The sequence below is a fragment of the Caretta caretta genome, chromosome 2 (genome assembly GCF_965140235.1).
Source record: "Caretta caretta isolate rCarCar2 chromosome 2, rCarCar1.hap1, whole genome shotgun sequence".
Taxonomy (NCBI): Eukaryota; Metazoa; Chordata; order Testudines; family Cheloniidae; genus Caretta; species Caretta caretta.
This window is the reverse complement of record NC_134207.1, coordinates 204,956,081-204,975,676: the sequence shown is the minus strand read 5'-3', so window position 1 is coordinate 204,975,676 and position 19,596 is coordinate 204,956,081. Positions and strand designations below refer to the sequence as shown.

General features: G+C 41.7%; 1 long non-coding RNA gene across 1 annotated transcript in view; it reads right to left on the bottom strand.

Annotated features, from left to right (window-relative positions):
- Positions 1–4,297, bottom strand: part of LOC142071172 (uncharacterized) — a 49,884-nt gene extending 45,587 nt beyond the window's left edge. The window contains exon 1 of the long non-coding RNA XR_012667208.1: positions 4,157–4,297. This is a non-coding gene — a long non-coding RNA (uncharacterized LOC142071172). The remainder of the gene's footprint in view (positions 1–4,156) is intronic.
- Between the last annotated feature and the right edge of the window lie 15,299 nt (positions 4,298–19,596).

Genomic DNA, 19,596 nt, shown 5'->3' with positions numbered 1-19,596 from the left:
TGGATGTATTGTTTCTTGACTTTAGCAAAGCTTTTGACACGGTCTCCCACAGTATTCTTGTCAGCAAGTTAAGGAAGTATGGGCTGGATGAATGCACTACAAGGTGGGTAGAAAGCTGGCTAGATTGTCGGGCTCAACGGATAGTTATCAATGGCTCCATGTCTAGTTGGCAGCCGGTATCAAGTGGAGTGCCCCAAGGGTCGGTCCTGGGGCCGGTTTTGTTCAATATCTTCATAAATGATCTGGAGGATGGTGTGGATTGCACTCTCAGCAAATTTGCGGATGATACTAAACTGGGAGGAGTGGTAGATACGCTGGAGGGGAGGGATAGGATACAGAAGGACCTAGACAAATTGGAGGATTGGGCCAAAAGAAATCTGATGAGGTTCAATAAGGATAAGTGCAGGGTCCTGCACTTAGGACGGAAGAACCCAATGCACAGCTACAGACTAGGGACCGAATGGCTAGGTAGCAGTTCTGCAGAAAAGGACCTAGGGGTGACAGTGGACGAGAAGCTGGATATGAGTCAGCAGTGTGCCCTTGTTGCCAAGAAGGCCAATGGCATTTTGGGATGTATAAGTAGGGGCATAGCGAGCAGATCGAGGGACGTGATCGTTCCCCTCTATTCGACATTGGTGAGGCCTCATCTGGAGTACTGTGTCCAGTTTTGGGCCCCACACTTCAAGAAGGATGTGGATAAATTGGAGAGAGTCCAGCGAAGGGCAACAAAAATGATTAGGGGTCTGGAACACATGAGTTATGAGGAGAGGCTGAGGGAGCTGGGATTGTTTAGCCTGCAGAAGAGAAGAATGAGGGGGGATTTGATAGCTGCTTTCAACTACCTGAAAGGGGGTTCCAAAGAGGATGGCTCTAGACTGTTCTCAATGGTAGCAGATGACAGAACGAGGAGTAATGGTCTCAAGCTGCAGTGGGGGAGGTTTAGATTGGATATTAGGAAAAACTTTTTCACTAAGAGGGTGGTGAAACACTGGAATGCGTTACCTAGGGAGGTGGTAGAATCTCCTTCCTTAGAGGTTTTTAAGGTCAGGCTTGACAAAGCCCTGGCTGGGATGATTTAACTGGGAATTGGTCCTGCTTCGAGCAGGGGGTTGGACTAGATGACCTTCTGGGATCCCTTCCAACCCTTATATTCTATGATTCTATGATTTAATGAGCCATATAAATACATGAACCAGCTCTGAGGGTAACACATGAACAAGGAAAGCATACTACTAATATGGAATATCAATCAGAACTAGAACCACCTGAAACTTCTAACAAAGCAGCAGAACTCATGTGGACATGGGAGGGTTGGTATACACTGAGAACTTATTCTTTTATTCTAGAAAGCAAGAGGTTACAACTGTCCTCTTTGTACATGCACAGAATTCCAACCACTGTTAATAGGAATAATGCACATGTATTAAGGGACACATTAACCCTACACTTCCAAACGTTACTTGGGATTTAGTCTAACAATACAAGTTTCTTATCTAAATCTCATGCAAAGACTCAGTGTAGGACACACTCTCTCTCTCTCTCTCTCTCTCGTGTGTGTGTGTGTGTCTCTGTGTGTTTCCCCACCATCACTTGTCTTTCATTTCTTCTGAATCATATTGTTCGATTCTTCCGGTATTTCATGACTGCCAATCTCTAAAGGAGAATTTAGTGACAAGTGAAAAGTGAGGGGTTGTTGCATGTGCCTTCATAATGGAGTGGAGAAATGGGACAGATATGTCTGCGACTGAGAGAGAACTCATCCATTTTCAGCATCTTGAAACTATTTCTAGATTGTTGGGATCACCTCCGAGACCTCTTTCCACCTGGCTTTCCATGAACTCATTTCAACTGCAGACTTCATCACTCAAATATCTTTATTTGGTATTGAGTAATGCTGTGCTGAGTTGATCGACGCAAATGCAGGAGGTGGAGGAAGGGCTCATCACAGATCCAAAGTTATGTAACAAACTTCTCCCTTCATATACATTTACACATGACATTGCATTTAGTCTACACTTTATCACATGTTTTGGCTTTTGCTTGGTTCCTTTGCTATGAACCAATCCCTATACAGCCCGCTCTGTCCACGCACTGACCATGTCCGATGTACCCTTTACATCATGTTTACATTCCCGACTTACCTTATCCATTGTTATCTTGTCTATTGTAAATGTTTCCTGGGGGTTCCCCCTTATCTTAGCTAGTACAGACAGTCTGTGTCCACCCTGCTTATCTATTTATCTCCCAAGTAATGAGGCCTCACCTATGTCCAGTTACTCATATTAAGCCAAGCCTACACAGATTAGTTCATCCTTGTGAAGAACACGTTCCCCCCTTCAATACTGCTGTCCAAGAGAGTGTTAGCTAGAAGGTTGCAAAATTTAGACATGCCATATGGCAAAATAATCTCGTATACCTACACTTTTCCATTCATAAATGGAAATCTTTACTCAAGTCATGTCAGTCCCATCTTGTTCCCTCCTTAGCTCTTACCTCATTTTCAGCTTACAATTCCACTGCAGCCCTACACCCCAGCATGGAGAGGGAAGCAGTTTGTCGACGGAACTCCCTGTTTTCACATACTATGCACAATGGTAAATCCCCCTGCACCTGGCAGAACCTAAAATTCTGAAAATGCATACAGTGGCTCTATAATTGGTATATGTGAAAGTGCTCTTCCACTGTAACACTCAGTTCTTCAGCCATGTAGGTTTTGAGCTATTCCTGTCCATTGTACCAAATCCTAGATTATTAGTAGGTGTGTTTCAGCCTGTAATTTGTTTCACAATGTGAGTTCTGAATGCTTCTGTTCTAGTCTCTTTCAGCAAAGCGAGTCCATTATTTGGTACAATTTCAGCCCTATGTCTCCATTGCAGGCTTTCCCACACATCTCCCTAGCAGGCACTCAGATCATTTACTCGCTGATGACATCAACAGCCAGGGGTTCTTGAATTCCATTTTCATGCAGTTACAAGGCAAGGAGCCACATTCAAGTATGTTATTTTACATAGGGCAGAGCCTGAGCCTGTGAAGGACTGAGTGCTCGCTGAGATGCAATAAGAACCCTAAACTTCAATAGGAGCAGAGCTGTCAGCACCTCTCGTCATGTACTCAGTCCCTAACAGGATTGAGTCCATGGCTAAATCACTTCCCAAAGGTCACTGAGGGACTCAACAACCGAGCCAAGAATTTGACTCAGCTCCCTGAATCCCAGTCCTCTGCCAACCATGAACACGAAACCATGCTCTGTTTACATGGAAAGCAAATGTTAACAGAGGCTGTATCTGCCTTGTGATTAGAGCCCTTTCATTCACTTCCCCTATTTAAGTTTTGTGTTTCCCTAGAAACACTAAGGGGAAAATTGTCACCCCTCGCCATATATGTGAATGGTGAATAACTTCTAACTATGTGTCTCCCACCTCCTGCATAGGAGGAGGGCTCAGCCTACCAATAGTGCTCTCCACCCTTCTGCTAGACCCTGTGGAAAGTGCCCTCGTTGCCATGCAAGGGGAGAGGGTGGAGTCTATACACAGCTGAGTTTATAATGATCCTTTCCTTATCTTTTCCACAGAGGCCCCTCTGCAGTGAGGATCTCCCTTCAAGAAAGGGTCAACCGAGCAGCCATGACCAAGGTGCTGTCCTTATTTAGGGCCAACTCCTCTCTCAAAGGACAAAACAAGGGAGGGCAAAATCCACAAACTTTCTGTTGCATGATCCGCTTCAGGGGGAAGTCCAATAAACTGGTTTAAAATCACACCATTAGTTATAGCACTGCAACTCTGCATGTAGACAAATCCTAGAATGATGGCAAAATAGAAAGGAACCTCTAGAATCCAGTCATCGTATTCTGTAATTTGCCATAGGGGATGCAGATGGGGAACATGAGACCTTCCTCCACAACAGAAGCTAAATACAGAGTGGGAGGTAGGAATGCAAAGATACTGGCTGATCTGTTGTACCCCCTTCTGCACGCAATAAAAACATAATTTCCCAAGGTAGAAATGCCATTACATACACTCTGATCTTTAAATACAGAGAGAGATCTTGCCATGTGTCATTAAAAGAGACTGATGAGCCAAAACCCAAAAACAAATGGCAGACCAAACTCCATAGACAGTCCCCCTCCCTCACCTGCAAGGAAGCCAAAATAGCTCACCCTGTACACCACTGTTTCATCGGAAGCAGACATACTGCAACATACCCATGGCTTACTCTGAAGCTTGCATAGCAGCCCACTCTTGCTAGTTTGAGAATTGATTGCTGAGGATTGCATCAGGATTTTCTCCATGGCAATGCAAACTGCTTCTGCTCAGCCATCTGTCTAATCTATTGCCTTTTAAATTTCACTGTGTTTCTTGTCCTTGCATTTTGCATGCTGGTAAGTTGCATACATGTTCCCATTGCCGGATTTCTCAGTGACATACTTGGAGGTTTTCAGAAAGCTTCCTTGAAACCAAAGAATGTTTTTTTCATATATCATTGTAGCAATAAAGAATATTGTTTTTTAAAAAAATCAACTAAACCCTGGCAATTTTATTTTAGATTACTTGTGATCAAAAATGACAAGCTTATTGACATGTGCTCTGATTTTTTTTTGTAGTCACCATTCAAGCTGCTAATTCTGCTAATGAATTCTAGAGGGAGTTACAGAATAATGAATAATAATAATTAATAATTCACTTGCATTTCTATTGCATCTTTCATGTCAAAGGATCCAAGAGTGCTTTACAAGCTATATATGAAAATAATTGAAATGAGCCACCTCTGAGGATGGGGCAGTATGTAGCAGTTGTTTACAATTATCAACAGCACTACACTACAATCTAGATAGGGTACAACATTCATCTCAAGTGAAATGCTTTGTTCAGCTTGGACCAGAATCCAGGCAGATGTAGAGTATGCAGCATTACCCACTTATGTGATTTCATCATGATCACAATATATTTGGTGTTTATCTTAAAGCCCCAGCTTTTGGAGTCATGTGATTATGTGAGAACGTCAGGTTTCATTTTTAAAAATAAGTTTCTAGCCCTTATAGTTGAAGAGAAAATCTTGAAAAGGTTAAACCTAAAGGCACAAAAAGCCAGAAAGAAAATTAAAGTAACCCAACTGTATTTTTAAGCCAATTTAATGATTTTGAGGGGCCTGACTCATGGTTTTTGAAGGCTTGCAGTTGGTAATGCTGAGTATGTGCAGAACAGATATTTAAAATAAAAGCAGGAGCACATTCCATTGCTTTGGACATTATGTATGTATAACTTCCCACATGGAAAACAGGCAAGATGCAGCCCCCACAAAAACAGTCTTGGAGCAATACTAGTCCTTCTGGTCTTTTCCACTGTCACAAGTAAGCGGATGGATCCATATAGTCACATCTCCAACATTAGAAGAATGACATTGCAACAGAGATTGGTTTAAGGACAACAGTACAAATCATTCCAATTAGAATCTTCAAAGCTAAAACCTTCTATATAAACCAGGGTCACAGATCATTAATTGTTAGGCTTAAAAGTTCTGATGGTATTCTTTTATCATCTGTTACTATCAGGAGTTGTAATTCCTCCTCCTTTGTGTATAGTTAGAGGTATACCAACATAGGAACTTCAAACCAGAATCATCTGAATATTGCAGGGGAGAGGGGCTGCTGGATTTGAATTTCTGAATTGAAAATTGTTGTTTTGGCTTTGGGCAGACTCCAAACCAAAAGGCGCTCATTCTTTGGTTCCAGTTTGGATGAAGCCGATAGCTTTTAAGAACAGATTATGAAATGTGGATGCCTTAGCTGGACCTTAGCCTTGAAAATGAATCTTTAAAAATTCTTTCCTTCAGCCTTTCACTTTTTTAAAGAACCAAATTTCTCATGCTGCCACAAAGCTGTTTGTGTCACACACATTTCTGTCATTTTCCCTGAAAAAGGTCAAAAAGAAGAGTTACTGAGCACAGGAGATCACTGTTACTTCCCTTTGCAATTGGCTCAGGCTGCCAAGGGCAACAACCGCATTCAGCTATAGTGATCTTGCCTTTTTAGAGAACTATTCAAGGAAAGAGGAGGCGATAGTTCAAAAAAAAAAACATTCAGCAAGCTAAGGGGTGAACCTCTTAGCTGTGCTGTTTGATAGGATGAACACCAGAGGGGGTCAGCAGAACGGTGTCTGTCCAACTGCACAAAGAAAGCATCAGTGCAACCAGATTAGACGGCTCGAACACTATCATGCTGAATCTGACTATTAAAAATATCTTTCACATGCTGCATTTGTAGAGCACTGGGGTATGCAGCCCCTCAAAACAACAAGCCAAACATGATCAGGGCCAGAACACAGATATTGTATCAGACTGACCTGTATCATTATTTATTATTTGTATTACTGGAGTGCCTAGGAGCCTTAGACATGGACGAAGATCCTATTGTGGTGGGATCTGTGCAAACAGAACAAATGCAGAAGAAATAGATTGTTAACACTGTATCCTGTTTATAAAACACTTTTGGTCTGGACAGTGCTTTGCAATGTATATTGGCCAGGTTTGCAAACTGGTCTCTAAAACTTGGACCTGCATATTTTGCACATGAAACTGTTTTCACTCTCTCTCTCCCTCCTTCCCCCCCCCAAAAAAAAGGACAAAAGAAAAGACGTTATCAGAGATGCTGTCAAAATGGGGCATATTTGGGACAAACATGTGAATGGGGCAACTCAAATCAAGGATGTGATCACTGTGTGAAGCAAGAGGATGTCATGTGCAAGATCAACCACAGCAACTGGGAAACAGGAGGCTCACACAACAATTTAAAGGAAAAGTCCCAAGATACTTATTCCTGCTGCCAGAGGAAAGAAGAAATCATTGGACAGGTTATGCTTTGTTCAGGATACCAGCAAGAACTGTAGATAGACTGTCAGATAGAAAACACTGTAGAAAAGCACTGTAGAAAACACGGTATGTCACATCCTGCAGGGAGCCACGGAGAATAATAGCAATGAATTGCCCAATTCTGGGGTTCACCAGCATTTTACCATAAGTGCTTCCACACAGCAAGGAAGTATGGCCAAGTTAACTGGAAAAAATGTTTGCTCTATTATCCCCACAAGAAAGTAATGGCATTATGGGACACAGGTGCTCAGGAATCAATGATAATAAATGGAAAGAGGTCCATTTCCTGGAGCTAGACATAAGACCCATTGAAGAACTGTTAGATATTGAAGAGAAATTAGGTGTAAAAGCAGTGAATGGCAATGAACTCCTTTAGAAGGCTGGATCAAAGCAGAGTTGCATGCATTGTGAGGGGCATTAGCATTTCCGTGGATCACCCTAATAACTATTTCAATTATACTGAAGTCCTATCTCCCAGTAATTCACCAGCATAGGAACACATATCTTGTCAATATGATTACTAGCAGAGATAGGATGACCAGATGTTCCAATTTTATTGGGATAGTCCCAATATTTAGGGCTTTGTCTTACTGTGAGTATTACTCCCTACCCCAGTCCTGATTTTTCATACTTGCTATCTGGTCACCCTAGGCAGAGACTCTGAGTGAATCAAGTCCAACATTTTAGTCCTAAAGGATCCCAAAATACTTTTTGCACTGGACAAACAGGAATCATATAATTGCCACTGAAGTGCAGGTACCTCTTTTAATATCCCATATTTACAATCTATAACAACTTAGAACAGAATTCCAGGAAAGTAGTATTTCAAATCCAGATGAAAGACCAGACAGACAATAATGGTCTGCATTGGAATTTGGCCAGAATATTGGCTGAACATCCCTATCGTGGCAAAAAATGCCTTAGGCTCGCTCTTTAATGATCATCAATGGCCAGAAGCTCTGTTTTAAATCTTAGCCAAAATATTCTAATGAAACCAAACATCCTGTGATTGTTCCTGCTAGGCCTGAATGGGAGAAGCTACTTGAGAAATATGACTTTGCTGTTTGTTAGGTATTGTGTTTTAAAGATCTGAAGCAAGGAACAGAGTCCCAGCACCTCTTTCATTTGACTAGAAAACAAAAGTACACAAGTGTTGAAAGAGAAAGAAGGCTAAAGGGAAAGGGAATGTGAAAGAAATAAGAAGCTTAGGATGGACGGGGATGGGGAAAGAAAGTGATGATTGAGTAATGTTCATCCTGCTTATTACTATTTTGTGTAATGGGCCAACTCAGTCCTGGGTTGCAGGATTACACAAAGCCCCCGATTTTTTTTCTTCCCACGAGGAGCACCGTCTAGAGGGAGTACAGACTTGTGCCAAAACAGGCTTATGTCTCTATTTTGAATTTTGTACTTAACTGTGGTGCATAGTTGTTTTTCTCCCAGCAGATCATTTGCAGGATGGGTGTGTGTTGGCTTCACTGTCAGCAAAAAGAACATCCAAAATCCATAACCACATAATAACATCTGGGTGAAGTTTAGCCAGCCGCAGATTTGGGAGCAGATTTCAAATAAAGGCAGCGTGTTTTCCCTCATAACTTCTTTATTTGTTGTTTTCACACTTTCAGTTCTCAGAAACTGTTGGTCAGACAGTCGTACAAATACAGCATAAGCTCAAACAAAGACCAATGTATAGTAAAAACAGGGGATTCACTAGAATTTATAATATAATGTAAAACTTAGTGATCTTGTTTACTAATCTGCATATAGTGGCTGCCTCTATCAGAGTGAAATTCACCCAGCTATGGAGGGCCTTTACTTAAGCCATACATTGGATTGCATGGAAGGCATTGATGGAGGGCTCCACAGGAGACTACTGCACCCCCAGAAAACTGTGAAGGAAAGCTCAGCCCTGGTGCAGAAGAGCCCCCTACAGGGTTTGCTGGAGAAAGGTGTATGGGATCTATGTTTACAGATGTGGTGACCCCAAATTTCTGCACAGCAGACACAGAGGGGCAGTGACAACTGAAAGTACCCCTGGGCTCCACACACACTGGTGGTCAAGGAGTGACTGTCCTTTGTGGCACTTGCTTAGATTATTCCCAAAGTCATGTCACATTGTAGATTCAACATGGCTAATGTGAAGCTTACCAACAGGTTGCTCCTGATTATCTGAATGTCAAAGGGGCCATGAATAGTTTGGATAACAAAAGTTTAGCTACTGCACTGTATTGTATTGTACGTTTCAGAGTTCTCCTCTTAGTGGAAAAATCTTAGAAGGTGGACCCCTCTATCCCATCCAGGCACTGGATTTCGATTTCTAGCACCACAAACACTATATAAATCTCTGTCAAGCAAAAGGAGAAATACAGACATATAGGACTGTAAAGAAAGCCTATTAATAGCACACTAAAGTTCTTTGTATAGTTTATGGTGCTTTGCAGCAGATACAAAACTAAGAATGCATACTTAGGAATGGCAGCATCCCATGAATGTCCATACTGCTACAGACAAAGCTACAGCTTTTCATTTGCAGCACAATGACCTGACATATATCAAGGAAGCTATATTTGCCTACTGAGGCCTAGGAATTTTCCAAGACACATCCTAGTCAATCTTTTTGAAAGCTAAAGTTGGTTGGAATTTGAAAATGTTTCTCTTTTTCTTTGGCTTGCAGGCAAAAAGCCATCACATTTTGTTCATGCTACAAGTGCATAGGAAATCCACTCCACATCTGGACAACTAAATTGACTGGAGTTACTCAAGCTTTGATGAAAACACATTTAATGTTGAAAGAAAACACTGGTAAGGCCAAAAAGGTGAGATGGTGGCTTATATCAAATCAAAGTCTTTCATAAATTCAGAACAGTGCACATGTGTATTTTTATTTGCAGCATGCAGTTTTTGCTTTGAGTCACATCAATTTGAAACATTCGTATTGCTCCATGCACTTACATTTTGAGAATCATCATCTTTTACTTCTTTTTTAATTAACAGGATTTCAAACTGTTGAGATAATTTTCAAAGATGATAATGGTTGGCACATATGTCTGTATACAGCATTCCATCACTTGATCTCTGAAATGCTTTCATAGATAGCAGACATTTCACTGCTTTCTTTCCTATGGGAAATGATGCCCCCCCCTTAAATTTCTCTTCTCATATTTTGCTGGAGGGCTTGTTACCTAGTTGCAAGTGCTTGCTGCGGTAAATATGTTTTCCAACTCTTTCTGGTGCGAAATTCCAGGTACAGTATTATGTCAGATCAGATATTTGTGAAAAAATGTATGTTGGCTCCAAAAGAAAAGAACAGAAAAATCATTCTAACCCTGCCAGGAAAATATTTTCCCCCTTCAGCATGAAAACAAAATGTAGAGTCAGCCGAGAGATCTGTTGATTAAAGAAAAAGTAATGCTCTTTGTTTTTCTTTTTTTAAAAAAAAAAGATATTTAAAAGCTCTTTGGGAGCTATAAACAAAAAGAAGCTAGTTGGTTGATTTCACTGAAATCAAGTCAGATTTTACTGGCATGTCATACTGCTACTAATATTAAGGACACTTTTACCGTCAGTGCTATTTTTGGCAATGGAGCTAGACAAAAACTAAGTTAGAAAATAACTTGACAAGAACATAATACAAAACTATTTTATTGGCTTAGAAGTTACTCCCTCCTTTATCTTTCTTGCAGGCAGGCGCAGTTTCTATGCTAAGTGGAAAGCAAAGTATTAAGGCATAGGCAAGCTTGGCTGTTTATTGTCATTACATTTTATGAAACTGGCTACCTTGCAATAAGCTTGACAAAGGCCAAATAAATACAAAAGAAAAGAAAAAGAAAAGAAAACCCTTTGTTGGGTATCAAAGCAATGACAGAATTTCATATACGTGTAGCATAACTACACAGGCAGAATGGTGCGTTTTTACAGCTACTGTAGGATACCCCAGGTCTCATTGAGGGCCCAATCCTGTTAATATTGAAGTAACTAGTAAAATTCCCACTGACTTCAATATGAGCAGGGTGGTACCCGTAGGCTGCTGTTTCCTTATATAGACAGCCAAAGTAGCTACTTAGAAAGTCCTGATTTGGGGAGGAAAGTCTCTGCACTGAAAACATACATTGGCCTATCTACCTTTCTTGGGGGTGAAAAATCTACACCCCTTAGTGATGTAGCAATGAAGACCTAGCTCCCGGTGTAGACAGTGCTAAGTGAGTGGAAGAATTCTATCACCTCGCATGGAGGTGGATTAACTACAGTGTCAGGAGAACCCCTCCCGTCACTGTAGCAAGTGTCTACACTGAAGCACCCCAGTGGTGCAGCTGCAGCTGTGCCGCCGTAGCATTGTAAACATAGACAAACCCAGAGTGCTGACTTCACATTTACCCTGTGCACTGGCGCTGCTGCACTCAGGTTAGGGAGAAGGGCGACCAGATGTCCCCACCTGAAGGGAAAATTCTGACCATCAAGAAGAGTTCTTTCCACCCTGTACATCACCACTGGTAGTAAAGGTTCTGCAGAGCAAATTCTGCCCTCGGTTACACATGTACAGTCAGTTACCTACAAGAACCTACAATCTACTCAGGAATAAGAAAGGGAAAACTAGGGGGAAAAGTAAAACAGGAATTAAGAATTCTTACCAGTTAGGAGACAGGGCAATGCAACAAGCAGCAGTTGGATATAAGATGACCATTTCAGGGCTAGAGCAGGCTGTATCTGCCAAATTTAAAGGGCAAATGACCCCCAACCCTTCCCCAAAAGGCATGCTGAGGAAAAAAAAAAATCAGGAAAGCGAGTAGGGATCCAATGGCCATACAGAAAGGTGCACTTGGGAAAAGTGGAGGTGGTGTGCTTAATCACGACAACATCACATTGTGATTGTCTTCAGTGGTTATGCAAAGAGGTAACTGATTAGCTACATGCAACACAACTGAATTTCACCCTATGTGCTTTAAGGAATAATTTTGTGTCTTTCATTATTGTGCATCTGACAATACATTAATTATAAATCATAAACATTTGTTCAATAATAAATCCAATGTTATAGCTTCCTGATATTACAAACTAGAAGACTTTGCCAGGGGTCTGTAGACATCATTTCTTTTTCAGAGGATAGTGCTAGGAGATCATGGTATTAGCATTGACAATTTTCCCTTCGTCAAATTCTTCCAGCTACTTTTCAAAACGTTTATGTTGCCTTCATTTGTTTTGAGCTTTCGTCTTCCTTATCTGGTTTTGTCCAAACCTCAGAACAAGAAAAGAGCCTCTCAAACAGTCATGGAGAAATTCAGGCAACTGGTAGGGTTCATTACTACAGATTGGCACCATATGCAACTTTTTGTTATGGACACATTAAGGAAGAATCTTACCACTGATTGGATGGAAATAAATGTTAGTGTGATTTCTCCACTGTTACTACTGCAATAGAACTGCTAATGAAATATCCCTTCCTCTATACAATTACTAAAGTCAGCCAGTGTCTATGTAATAGGATTGTTAGGCTAGTCACCAATAGCTCTGCAAGTACAAAACCAACTTCTACATCCTAACAAAAGCAATTTGGTAGCTTGGTAAACTTACAAAACATTTCTGTAAGGTCAAAAGAAAACACTACTTTGGGACTATTAAGCTTTCTTCTGAGATCCTGAATTTCAGTGCAAACCTCTTCTTCCCAGCACACACTCCCATAAAGTTATATTTGAAAGGGATACTGGTAAACCATATCAATTCATATGCTATTATATATACGTTGCAAAGATTATTCACTACAACACCAGAAGGTTAAGAGCTGTAACATTTTAAAGTAACAATAGCAATCAAGGGGCCAAATGTTAACAGTCTCTGTAACGTGTAGAGGACTTTTTTCATATGGATCTTTACCCACAACACTCTTCCATGCAGGAGAGGATTTAGTCATCTCCACTACCCCATTTCCCGCCCTTTCTGTGCAGTCCTGGGTCTGCAATGATGGAAGGGAGGAGACTGAGCAGGCCAGAGGCAGAGGTGATGCATATTTTCCCTGCTCTATTCTCTAGCCCTACCGACCTTACCTGAAAAAGGTAATTCAGTCTCAAGCTGTATTACCCCCCACAGCTGGGTGTCCTGGATGCTGCTGCCAGCAAGGGAATATATCTAGTAGTGTGGCTCCAAAGGAGCCATGCTGAAAGGTGGATTGGGGGGAAGGGCCTTTGGGGACAGAGCTAGTGTGGGGGTACAGGGCCTCCATGTGGTTAGCCCTGGCCTCTGTGTGGATTCGTAGCGATCCGCTAGGTTAGGAGGAAGGCTGTGCACCTTGTTGGTAGGGGGAGGGAAAGTTTTGGCCCACCAGTGAGGCAGTGTGGGACAATCTTTGCAAGAGATTCCCTGAAGAGATTTTGGCTCAGAAAAAACTGTCCTGGGATTTTAACAGGGGAAGGGACAATCTGGTCGAGGTTGGTTCTTAGAATCATAGAATATCAGGGTTGGAAGGGACCCCTGAAGGTCATCTAGTCCAACCCCCTGCTCGAAGCAGGACCAATTCCCAGTTCTTCTAAATCTCTTGGAATTTAGTTTTCCTTTCTGTGTTGATACTTCTATTTATCATAGCTTGAGTGGTAGCAATATCTATTATTAAGATGGCCTAATACTTTCCACTATAATCCTCTGTTTCCAGTTGCTTGTAACTTTGCCAAACTTTAACCTTTAATGCTGAAGTTTTCCATACTTGGTCTCTGCCTACAGTTGATTTTTTTTTTTTAAATTTGATGCAAAATGGGTCAGCTGCTTTCAAGAACAAAGTTAGTGAATTTGGCAAAGAAAACAATACAAAACACAAACAAACCCCCAACCCCACATCCCCTCCCCCCCCCACACACAACCCCCACCTATTTGTAAAGATCACCTCAGGGTTTTGGAGCAGGAAGTTGGAATTTGGTAGGGAGACCGTGCTGAGGTCGGAGAGGTGCCCAGCATTGTCCCCATCAAAATCCACTTAGATTCAGCTGAGTCACAAGCCATAGAAAATTGCCACTTATACACTAATCATGATGCTCTTGGGCTACTCTAAGCTTATAGCATCATTTAAAAGTGATGTTAGGAAGTTCTATCGCTGTATAGGAAACAGACAAAATTCACGCTCCTGTATCAAAATACCATTTGGGCTAAGGGAAGAAGCACTGGGTTGGGAGCCAAGAGACTATGAGCCCCTTTTCTTCAGTCTGTGAAGGGGGTCACTTTGTTCGGCTTATGCATTGTGAGGAGACATGTGGCGGAACAGAAATGCCTAAATAAAGGAAGTTCTTAAGTTTGCCCACTGATAAGCATATACTATGATACAGGGTAAATTTTTCAAAAGGACATAAGTGACTTTGAATATTAAATCCCATTTTTAAATTTATGCTCCTAAATTGTGTTGAAAGTAAATAGAAATCATGCTCCAAAGTTCTTACATCACATTTGAAAATGGGATTTAGGCTCCTAAGTCACTTGGGTGCTTATTAAAATTTTACCCAGTCTTTAATTATATGATCACATACAATTTTCCCCTCACAGGATGCCTGTCTCACAAAGACTCTGGTTCAGCAGAGGAGTTAGGCATGTGTGAAAGATCCCATGATCTATATGTATAGTTATGTAGGGTAGACATCAACACTATAATTAGGGTCAAACTGAGCCACTTAATTGCAAACTCCTCGCTTCAGTTTTTCTGAATTTTTCTTTTGAGATGAACTTTCTCCTGCTTGTTCTCAGCCCAAATGGGATTTGTTTTTAAGAGCCTCACCTAAATCAACCCAGCTTTTAGAGTTGGAGGTGAAAGATTATGTACTTTCTGCTATTTTTAAAAAAATTGTTCAGTTACGTTTTTGAACCCGTTAAAACAAATTTTTGTTTTGTTTTGTCTGAAAAAACATTTGGTTTGAAAATTAGGATGTATTTGGTTTACAACAGATATTGAGTAGACTGCAAACATCATACATAGAAATCTGATGTGGTCTTTATGGTATTGTCCTATAACAGGATGCACAGCAAACTTCTAGAGGATACCACAGCTCTTCCCAATGAAAAGCTTCTTTGGGAGTCTTGGCTCAGATCCTGCAAACACTTCAACACATGCCTAACTTTACTATTGCAAGTAGTCCCATTAACAGCAATGGGACTACTTGCAGTAGTAAAATCATGCACAGGTATAAGTACTTGCAGGATAGGGGCCTCAAGTTGTATATAACTTTCTTTTCTCCCTGTATGCTCCAAGACTTAGTACTAAAGTAATGCGTTTCCTTTTTCTATGGGCAGAGCAAAGCACCACCAGATAAAGGATTGTAAGCTCTTTGGAACACAGCCTGTTTTGGTTCTGGGTTTGCACAGCACCTACCGCAGTAGGGTACTGACCCAAACTGTGGGGAGTCTAAAAGAAAATTCAATGAGGGAAAATGTTTCCCTAGAGGATTCAACTCCAGATACACTGGGAAACCCTTACCTTGGACCAGTGTCTAGTGGACTGTACTACAGACAGAGACTTTGGAAACTTGTCATACCAATACAGAATTTATTTGATTTTACTTCCAGCCCTGTGCTCATTTCTGTAGAGCATGCTGTGACCCGGGGTGCCTAGGGCAGCCCTCACTGACAATGACAAGGTCAGGACAAGCTGTAAAAGGGAGCACAGACACTCCCCAAACTAGTGGTTAATACTGAAGTTAAGCTCACCCACCAGTCACAAACTGTGCTTCTGATCCCCCACACTGGTTATCGAGAAGCTAAAAAAAGAAGTCACACAGCCCCCTTTCTTGCATTCCAGTTCTCTGGCTCCCAATCAGCACATAGGTCCAGTACAGCGAGAAGTTATTTAAAAACTCTGCTTACTATATAAAATGTTCTTCTGACCCCAAAGAGCCAACCATGTTACCAGGTCAATATTAGTTTGGATCTTACTCAAAATACTACACTGCCAGCCAATCCTTTAGTGTCTAAAACTAAACGTTTATCATAAAAGAAAAGAAGAGAACAAAGAGTTGTTAAATTGTCAAGTAATCAGATACATACATAGACTACAAAGTCCATATATCAGGTTCTTAGCAGTGTTGGTGAGTTTGCTGGCTTGAAAGTCCCTCTGAATCACATTGATAGCTTGCATGGGCCATTTAGTCCTTTCTTCAGAGTTTCAATTTGTACTTCAGAGGTAAGAAGCAGCTGCCTTTTATATTCTTTTGCCATGTAGCTGGTACTTCCTGTGTCTGAAAATACGCTTCACAGCAAATGGCATGGAAAAGCCTTAGAGTTCTCTGTCCACAGGCATGCCCCTACATGTCTTGCCTACTCATAAGGTGTAGCCCCACCTTCTCTCAATGGGTCAGTTATATAGCTGATGACACTTGATGGGCTATCGAACAGGCTAAGCAGTGCTGATGCCAATCTGCCTGGGGGTGTCACCCAGAAACACAGCACAAATTTGGAAATACAGATATACCCTACATATCTATAACCCATAATACAAAGGTGATACAAACAAGATCCTATGCACCGACATTCCACTTCCCCAGGGGGTGCTCGACCTCCTTGCTGCCCCAGGTGCCCCCACCACTCCACACCTTCCCCCAAGGCCCCACCATGCCCTGCCTCTTCCTGCCCCTGAGTGAGCCCGGACCTCGCTCCTTCCCCTACCCTCAGCACTTCCTGCATGCCACTGAACACCAGAGAGCGGCGGGCGGGAGAGGTGATGATCGGCGGGGCTGCGAGTGGGCAGAGGCATTGTGGGGGAGGGGTGGTGCTGAACCACGGGACTGCCGATGGGTGCTGAGCACCCACTAGTTCTTTCCCATTGGTGCTCCAGCCCCAGAGCATCCACAGAGTCGGCACCTATAAACAAGATCATCATACTTGGCAAATCCTAACATTTTTACAGATAGCTTACATGGCATATCTGGTCAGATTCCTTGCAATTTTATAATATTGGTATCAACAATATCATGAAGTGTCTCCCTGATTCAATACAGCTGCTTCTGAAACCAGTGGCTTTAGCTAATTTGTGAAGGACACTGTGTGACGTTGCACCCCATAATGCTTTATGGAAATATACTTATGAATGTATATATGACATAACTGGAATGTCATATGCTACATATGTCATGTAACATATCTCTGCAAAGGTTATGATCTACTGAATATATTCATCCTATTTGTATGCATGTATCATTTTTGTATTCGAAGTTATGAATATTGGCTGTGTACTTGTTTGATTTTTAAGTAGCCTTAGTAAGGTATTTGGTCAGCTTCTTAAGAAAGGAATTTGCAAGTTAAGTGCCCAATCAAGAAACAGTTAACAGACAAGGGAACCTTGGAAGACTCCAATCCACATAAGAAGTCTACCTGGGAACATTCAAGGAGCATGTAAGCAATGGCTGCCACTTGTAAGGAACTGAGTTGTGCATGCACATGTGACTTGCCCATGTGATTCCAAAACTCCATCTTGGAGCTGGATTCTGTGTAGGAGAGAGGAGGGGGTCTCCACCCACAAGAGAAAGTCTATTTAAGCCCCTGGGAGACCCTTCCATTTTGTCTTCAGCTGGCTCAAGAGATGCCTCTCCACCTCCAAAGGATACCTGAAAGAAACTGAACAAAGGACAGTAACCACAGGGGTTTGAGTGATTGCTGGACCCAGACTAGAAGGAGGCTAGTCTGTAAAAGGAGTTTACTGGAACATCTCTGAAGGTGAGATTTCATCTGTAATCACTTTCTTACTGTATTAGGTTTAGACTTGCATGTTTTATTTTATTTTACTTGGTAATTCACTTTGTTCTGTCTGTTATTACTTGGAACCACTTAAATCCTACCTTTTGTATTTAATAAAATCACTTTTTAAATATTAATTAACCCAGAGTATGTATTAATACCTGGGGTGGGGGGGGAGCTGCTGTGCATCTCTATCAGTGTTATAGAAGGCAAACAATTTATGAGTTTATCCTGTACAAGCTTTATACAGGGTAAAATGGATTTATTTGGGGTTTGGACCCCACTGGGAGCTGGGCATCTGAGTGTTGGAGACAGGAACACTTCTTAAGCTGTTTTCAGTTAAAAGCTGCAGCTTTTGGGTGCATGGGTCAGACCTGGGTCTGTGTTTGCAGCAGGCTAGCATGTCCGGCACAACCGGGCAGGGTTCTGAAGTCCCAAGCTGCCAGGGAAAACGGGCTCAGGAGTAGTCCCAGCACATCAGTGGCAGTCCCAAAGGGGGTTTCTGTGATCCAACCCAGCACACAATGCAAGCAAAAGTGTTCTACAGGCCTCCAAAAGATAAGACCAGAAGAAAAAAAACAGAGCTGATTTCAGTCCTGGTGAAGGAGACTTAAGGACTTGTCCACACATACAGTGCTGCAGCTGTGCTGCTCTAGCGCTTTAGTGAAGACGCTACTATGCCAGTGGGAGAGCTTCTCCCATCGTGGTAGTTAATCCACCTCCAAGAGAGGCAGTAGCTATGTTGATGGGAGAAGCTTGCCTGTCGACGTAGTGCTGTCTACACTGGGGGTTAGGTCAGTCTAACGAAGTCACTCCGGGGTGTGGCTATTTCACATCTCTGAGCGATGTAGTTATACTGATGTAAGTTTATAGTGTGGACCTGTAATGTAGAGTCAGGAAGAGCTCTATTCTGAATTTCTCAGCACTGAATTGTTCTCTCCTCCTCCTGGCATACTTGTGTGGGAAGCTGTGAATCAAAGAGCACAGAACAAATAAAAGCTTCCTATTTATAGCTATACAAAGAACCAAAAAAAAAAAAAAATAGATAGAGGGCATGCATACTACACAGTGAGGGCCAGATGTGTGAATCAAAAATGATTTCTCACTTAGTGAAATAAATGCATTTACAGTATCAAGAGTATCAGCTATTCCTGTGGACCTAAATGTTTGCTTACTGCTTAAGGTGTCATAAAGCACTCTGTGATCCTCAGAAGGAACAAGTGGTTTCTAAAATGAATGTCCATGTTCTATGTGAGGATTCAAACTATGGCCCTGACAGTGCAATCAGCTCTATACAGGCTGACCCCAGGCCCCTAACTCTTATTATAGTTAAAACCTTTGAAAGCCTAAGCTTTAACTCCCACCAGCTTAGTACACACTAAAGCACAACTTGCCTTGTCTTGATTAGAATGTGTTAGTTAGATCAAGTTAGCGAACAAGACACCTTTAAACATTAATCCAGACAATGCCTTAAGTCATTCTAGTGCTGTACAAACCCACAGCAGATTAAAATTCAAAGCTTTTAGCTGTTATAGGGCATCCTGTGAGAGCCCAGGGATTGCATGAATTGAGTGAAGCTCAATGCAGCATCAGGGCCACAATTTGAATTCTGACACAGAACGTAACTATATTCACTTTCAGGACCACTTTTAAAAACAAATCTTCCTCAGTGACAATCCCTTCCAACTGAATACATTAATACTCAAGCACACCCAGTTTGAGAATATATAATTCCCTGAGCTTGATTAGAGCTGGCCACATGAAAGAGCTTTTTTAATTGCACTTTACCATCACACTGTACTATGGTCTTTGGGTAACATTAAACATAAAAGCAAATGCGTTACAGCTGTTCAGAGACTAGTGAGAGTTTGAAATTACACAGGGTTAGTTTTGGAACTCTCAGGTAGACACTATTAAGGCGAAAACCTTCATGGCAAATGCTATTATTCTAAAGCATTTGAACGTCCTTTACACCCCTTTCAACTTTTTTTTAAAAACTGAAACGTAATGCTAGATGCATGAGTGTAGACCTGCTGA